The sequence below is a fragment of the Equus asinus genome, chromosome 28 (assembly GCF_041296235.1).
Source record: "Equus asinus isolate D_3611 breed Donkey chromosome 28, EquAss-T2T_v2, whole genome shotgun sequence".
In the NCBI taxonomy this organism is placed as follows: Eukaryota; Metazoa; Chordata; class Mammalia; order Perissodactyla; family Equidae; genus Equus; species Equus asinus.
In genome coordinates, this window is record NC_091817.1 from 46926371 (window position 1) to 46933860 (window position 7490).

Genomic DNA, 7490 nt, shown 5'->3' on the forward strand with positions numbered 1-7490 from the left:
GCTCAACGCTGCGAAGGTGCCGCACGCCGCTGACCTCTTCAACGCGGTTAGTTTTACGTGATGTGAACTCAGCCTCAGTAGCGTGAATGCCGTCCGGGGCGAGCGGCCGTGCCCACTCCAGACAGTCTGGCCCGGTAGGAGGTGGGGCCCCAGGAAGCCGGGAATCTGCGTTTCCAGGTGAGACCCCTTCACCTGGAGATGTACTCGACCGACTATAGCTATTCAGCTAGCGCCGTGGGGGCCAGGGCCAGGTCACAGCCGCCGGCTTGCAGCCTCTGCCCAGGATGAGCGGGGGCGGAGCGCCCATCCTCGTCCAGGTGCCGGGACGGCCGCCCGCACCTCCTCGGGCCCTGCCGGGAGGGAGGAGGCAGATGGAAAAGTACCTGCCGGCCGAGGGACGGGCCCAGACAAACACGAGGCCGCTGGCGGTTTTCAAAGACACGAGCTGCAGCCTTGTAAAATGCCGCAGGCTCCGCGCCGTGGATGGACGCTTTCTGGGGCGATCGCGAATGTTTGCCCTGGTGGGACTTTGTTATAAATGGACTTGGTTTTGTTTAGTTGGTTTTTAGTTGGTTTAAAAAAAGAAAAAAACCCTGCAAGACCATCTTAACTGAGGACACCGTGTCAGGCCAGAGAAAACAAGAAAAGGGCAAACAAGACGGATGAGGAAGCCGACCGCCCTCTGCATGTCGGGTCTGGCTTGAGCTCTTGCCCCAGCTGCAAAGCCCTCCGCCAGCACAGCTCACCGTCCTCACTACAGTTTCTTGAGTGCCTACTGTGTGCCGAGCACCCCGGCCAGCCCTTTATGGTCCGTCCCTTCTAATCTTCCCAATGGCTGCACGAGGCAGGAATTGTTCTCGTGCCATTTTACAGAGGAGGAAACTGAGGCACAGAGACGTGAAGGTGCTTGCCCCAGGTCACACAGCTGGGAGGTGGCAGGGATGGGACTTGTAGCCATGTCTGTCTGGCTCTTGCCACCGTGTCTCATGGCCACTCAGTCCGAGAGCCACACTGTCCACTGAGTAACCCTCATGGAGGCCGCCTGGTCCCCAAGCTTTCTGGGGCGCTGAGCAGAAGCCCTCACCAGCAGCCTTCAAGGCCACCCAACCAGTAGCTGTGACCCCCTGTGCCCAGATGGCTGGGTCTCACCCAGGCCAGGGCCAGAGAAAGCCATGCGCAGACACCTCCTGGCCACCGGAACCCCCACCCCCACCGCCCCCTTCCCACATCAGATGCCACCCTGCTCCCACCGTCCTCAGCGTTCCCACCTGAGGGCCCCTAAGAACCCACCAGGAGGGGAATGTCCTTGAAGTCGCTGGTCTTCAGAAGTCCGTCTGCTTTGCTCCCGGGCTTTGGGGAAGATGGCTGGCCCATTCTAAGAAATCAACTTCAGATAAGTCTCCGCCCCACCCGGCCGGTGACCCTTAGTGTATATGTGCGTGTCAACCCCTCAGCACCTTCTCTGAGCCCTGGAGGCTGAGCGTGTGAGCCTGGCCGGCTCTTCTAACCCCAGCATTCTCTGTTTTTAACCAGCTCCAACTCCAAGTTGACGTTAAAGAGACTAAAAATCACTGCTTATGGTGGGTGTACGGCAACTCACCTAGCCCTTCCCTGCCCCAGGGCCTTTGCACAGCTCTTCCCTCCCCCTCCCCTTCCCAGATTCCTCATTCTCCGTGGGATGTCCACCCTGATGTTCCCTCTCCCAGCTGCTCTGTTCTTGTATAGCACCAATCACAGTACATAATTATGCATTTAGTTTCTTATATTCAAGTCTATTGAGGGCAGAGGCCTCGCCAGCACACAGTAGGTGTTCAATAAATATTTGTGGACCGACTGGCTGGATGGGACAACTGTGCAGGAATGTTTCTGTGACCCGAGTGTGTGTGGGCACTTGCTGTCTCGTGGCGCCCTCTGGTGGACATTATGCAGACGCCAGGTTGAGGCCCAACCCCTTTCTCCTCCCCTTTCAGCCTTCGTCCCCCAGCCCCATGACCCCTGGGACCCGGCCACCATCGGGGACGTGTGTGGGTTTGTGAGGCAGCAGAAACTGGTCCTCCTGGAGTTGTGCAAGCTGCCTCAGGACAACCAGGTGAGTTGAAGTCAGCTAGCATCTCATATTATTATTACTACTACCATCATTATTACTACTAAAAAGCTAATGTTAATGATGTTAACCATAAAATGATGATGTGTGCCACCTCTGGGTCCCTGAGCAACCTCTCCAGTCACCGCCCAAGACCCTGCCCTCTCCCGTGGGTGCCCTCAGCCGTGGACCCTCCCAGGCTCTGACGGGGACAGCGGGGCACGTCCCTGCCATTGACTCAGCTCTGCTACCCGGGCTCGTGTTAGGGCTCTCGGAGGGAGGGTCAAGCGGGTTTGTATTCCGGGCCTAGGAATGCTAAGCTGTGGGCACACCGTCCCAGACACTCAGAAGTCCGTTTGACTCTCAGAGCGGAGCCCAGAGGCTCCCGGCTGGGCCCAGCAGCCACACATGTGCTAGATGCAACGCCGGGGTCCTGGGCTGTGCAGGGACCCACGGGCACAGCCCAGGCTCCGAGGGAGGCGCGGGGCAGCCTGGAAACGACAACAACGAAGGGAAGCTGGAATAGACTTTGCGGCTCGAACCCCAGAACTGAGAACATTATGGAAACAACCTCGGTGAAGGTGTCAGTTTATTTTACGGTTTTGACTTCTTTATTTGTTCAAGGAGAGTTTTTATTATTACTTTTACTGTTTTTAAACTCAGTAATTAAAAAATAAAAACAGGAGTCTCTGGATTAGAAAAAGTGGTTTTACTCCAGCCAGAATGGCCGTGTGGAATCCCTGGTCTTCCCTGAGAGGCCCCGGGCGCCTCACGGAACCTCCACAGGCCTCAGTCTCGTGGTCTGTAAAATGGGCAGATCGGCATCTGCCTCGAAGGGCTGCAGTGAGGGTGCAATCAGGTCACATACAGGAGGGCACTTCGGAAAGGAAATATCACAACGGTACCCTGGCGATCAGCGTCACTATGATGATTACCTTGCACTTGGAGCTTTTCTTGGAACTCAAGCGAATTCTCTCGGCCAGAAGAGGAACCCGCTGGTTTGTCAGAGGGCTGGGTGCCACCGCGAGCCTCAGCTGACTTGTGCACACGCGCACGTCGAGCCCTGCCAGCCAGCACACTGAGTTCAACCCTCCCGCACACGGTGGGCACCTGTGAGGAGAGAGGCTGTCAGAGCTGCTGCGCCAGCTTGGGGGTCTCGCCCGTGGCACAGTAAAGCCTGACCGAAGTCAACATAATGCTGTCTTGAATAAGCCGGAGCTTCTGCACCCAAAGGACCACACCCCCTTCAGAGTGGTCCTCGGGAACCTCCCTGCTGACTCGATGGCACCTCCGTGGCTGAACACAGTCCTGCCACTTAAGGGCATGGCCTTCAGAGCGGGACCACTTCCCTCTTCGGGATGGCTGGGGTTGGGGAAACAGGCACGCGCCAGTCCAGGACAGAACGCCAGCGAGAGCCGCACAGCGCTGTGGCGACGCCACCAAACTCTGCGAGCAGGTGGGTGGCTGGCCCCACAGGAACACAATGCTCCCCTCCCACGTGGCACCATGAAGGGGACCGCCCTCCGCTGGTGGGATCGCTTTCTGTCAAATAACTGGTAAGAGCTGGTTTTCTCTCAGCCCCATTACTACCCGAATCGTACCAACTTCCAGGCTTTTCTCGTGGAACCGTGAACGGTTCTCAAAAGGAGGAAGTTCTAAAGCGCCCTTTTACAGCAGACCGTCAACAGTCCCCTCCAGTAGTCTGCTGTCTGGATCAAGTACTTTTTTAAAAAAATCGTTTATTGCACGAACATCTGATGACTTTAAAGTTGAAATTCTCTGAAAGCCTTGTCACCCCAAGTCCAAACGCATCTGTCTATATCTCCTTCCTGTGCGTGCGTGCACGCGCAGTCTCAGCACAGGTGTGTCAGTGAGGATCGTCGTCTTCACTTACACAAGTAGATTTCCACGTTGCCAGACGGATGTTTAATACTTTCACTGAGAGCTGCCAGGGGTTAACGAACGCTTCCTGCGCTGGCTGACACTTAGACTTTGCTACTCAAAGTGCGGCCCGCGGACCAGCCCGTCAGCACCATCAGGAGTTGCTTAGAAATGCCGAGTCTCAGGCCACCCCCCGACCTGCTGAATCGGCGTCTGAGTTTTACCAAGATGCCCAGGAATCTGTGTGTACATTACGCTGTGAGGAGCTCTGGTTCAGAGGGTGTAAACTGTCGGAGGTGTGTGAATAGGAGGCCTTTGGACAACATGCCGATACCCTTACTGGAACAAGGCCTGCCAGGGCGTTCAGTTGGGTGGGTTTTCACGTGTGGGATCACCATTAAGAAGACTGTGAGGGGCTTGAGGGTCTCAGGTAAACTGAAGTGCTCGTTTCCATCTCAGCTCCAGTCAGCTTTCAAAGTCATGGTTTTTGGGGGGATGTTCCAGCACTGAAAAAAAAAATCACATCCATACAGCTAAGCATCCACTACCCAACGTGGTCAAGAGAGAGAGCGCCACCACATGGCCCAGCTAGTTTTAGGAACCGTGGGTTGACGGACACGAGAGGGGAGATGGCACATCCCGGTGGCAGTCCCAAGTTTCAGTAGTTGGAACGAAGCGACGTCACTGCTGGTCCGCGCAGTTGTCCAGGGCTACCTGGCATCGCTGTGTTTGCGTTATTGGGAAATGCGCAGCGACCGAGTTCACTCCGGGCCTGGCACCGTGCACATGCTTCTGTGTCTGTCTTTAAAGCTCCTGGAGGTTCATTTGCCCGTAGCAGGCGTGTGAACATGCCTGTTTGGGAGAACTTGTCACCAAACGCTTCCCCTGATCCTGGGCAGGTAGGAGCCCTCATTTCTTCCTTCTCGCACATTCCACTCGAAGTGCTCAATGACGACAATCCAAATGAGGAGACGCAACGAAGGAGGAAGCATAATTAAACCCAAACACTTCGTTTTATTCGAATGTTGCTTCTTTACCAATTTGAGGTCTCAAGTCCCTCCCCCCAAAAAACCTCAGAACAAGAACCTTGTTCCTCAGAACAAGGTATGTGCCACTAAGTCTTAACGGTTGCATTTCCTAGAACATTAAAGTGGACTGTTAGCTCTCCCAGCCCCCACAGCACTGCCCTCGGTGATGCGTCTTTGTGAGCGGTATGCTGTCTCTTCAGCATTTAGTTTTGGTAGGTTTGTTTGTGGAATGTATCCTTTTCCTCTGGGCTATCTAGTTTGCTGGCATGTAACTTCCATGTTGGTCTCTTAGGATCATTTTTCTTTCTGAGCCATCAGTGGTAGTGTCTCCTCTTTCATTTCTCATTTTATTAAAGTCTGCACAGACCTATAACTAACAGGGAGACAGAATTAATAGTCAAAAACCTCCCAACAAAGAAAAGTCCAGGACCAGATGGCTTCACGGGTGAATTATACCAAACATTTAAGGAAGGATTAATGCCACTCCTTCTCAGACTCTTCCAAAAACCTGAAGAAGTGGGAACACTTCCAAACTCATTTTATGAGGCCGGCATTATCGTGATACCAAAGCCAGACAAAGACACCACAAGAAAAGAAAACTACAGGCCAACATCCCTATGAACACAGATGTAGAAATCCTCAACGACACACTAGCAAACTAAATCCAACAGCACATTAGAAGGCCCACACGCCAGGACCACGTGGGATTTACCCATGGAACGCAAGGATGGTTCCACAAACGAAAGTCAACTAACGTGATACACCACATTAACTGAACAAAGGATAAAAATCACATGGTCATCTCAACAGATGCAAAAAAAGGCAACTGACAAAATTCAACACTCTTTCATGAAAAAACCTCTCAACAAACTAGGAATAGAAGGAAAGTGCCTCAACATAACAAAGGCCATATATGAAAAGCCCACAGTTAACGTCATACTAAACAGTGAAAAACTGAAAGCCTTTCCTTTAAGATCAGGAACAAGGCGAGGGTGCCCACTCTCACCACTTCTATTTACCACAGCACTGGCCGTCCCAGCCAGAGCAGGCAGGTAGAAAATAAAATACAATAAAAAAGAAAGAAAACACACCCAAAGCGGAAAGGAAGAAATAAAACCGTCGCTGTGTACCGATAACATGATCTTATATACTGAAAACTCTAAAGACTCCACCAAAAAAACTGTCTAAATAACTAAAAAACAAACTCAGTAAAGTTGCAGAATACAAAATCAACATGCAAAAATCAGCAGCATTTCTATACTCTAACAACAAACCATCTGAAAAGGAAATTAAACAAGCCCATTTACAAGAACACCAAAAAGAATAAAACACTTAGGAAGAAACTGAACTAAGGAGGTAAAAGACTTGGACACCAAAAACTACAAAACACTGAGCAAAGAAATTAAGACACCAACAAATGGAAAGATCCCATGTTTGTGGATTGAAACTTAACATTGTTAAAATATCCATATTACCCAAACCTATCTACAGATTCAATGCAATCCCATCAAAATCCCAATGACATTTTTTACAGAAATAGAAAAACACAATTCTAAAATTCATACGGAAGTACAGAAGACCATGAACACCACCAAATCAGTTTTGAGAAAGAAGAACAAAGCTGGAGGCATCACACCTCCTGATTTCAAAATATATTATAAAGCTACAGTAATCAAAAGAACATGGTACCGGCATAAAGACAAACATACAGACGAATGGAAGAGAGTAGGGAGCCCGGAAACAAACCCACGCATGCGTGGTCGTTCCTTGCAGATCAAAAGCTGGCTCAGCTTTCGGCTGACGGAACCGGGCACAGATCCACCCAACCACCTGACCTTTCCCTGTGTCTTCAGGCTGCCTGTGCTTAAATTATCAGCTGGATAAGGAGCAACACGGTTTTGAATCTGATGCTCAGTCGATCCTGTAGGTGGCTCACCCCTTCCCTGAGGGCACCGGCGGCTGCTTCGGGATCAGTGTGGATTTTACGGGCACGTGGCTGTTCCCGGGTTTTTTACAGGCTACCCCTCAGGACTGAACCGAATCCACATATAATAGAAGACAGGATTTGGCCACCTTCCTATTTGGACAATATTTTCATTTTCCATTTTAATGCAAATATCATAGTTCTACATGATAAGGCTACATAACGTCCTGATAGGAATACCAATAACATGGCAGCAAAATTCTGCAGAGCCACAAACACGAGCCCCAGAGTTGCTGCGGCCCTGGTGTCCGGCTTGGGGACGTGTTTCTGCGTGTCTGAAATGCCAGCAAGCACCTCACAGGACAGGTGTGTGAGACATCCCCGTGCACACACACCGTCGGTCATCCGTGTAGCTGCCTGTCTTCCCTGCACAGCGCCAAGAGGGCACGGGACCCTCTTCCCGCATCTTTGGGTCCCTGAGGCACAAACATTAGACAAACCTGTTGAATGAAGCTGGAGGTACTTGAGATTCTGGATCGAAGAGAGAGATTTTTTAAATAGTTTTTATTTCAAA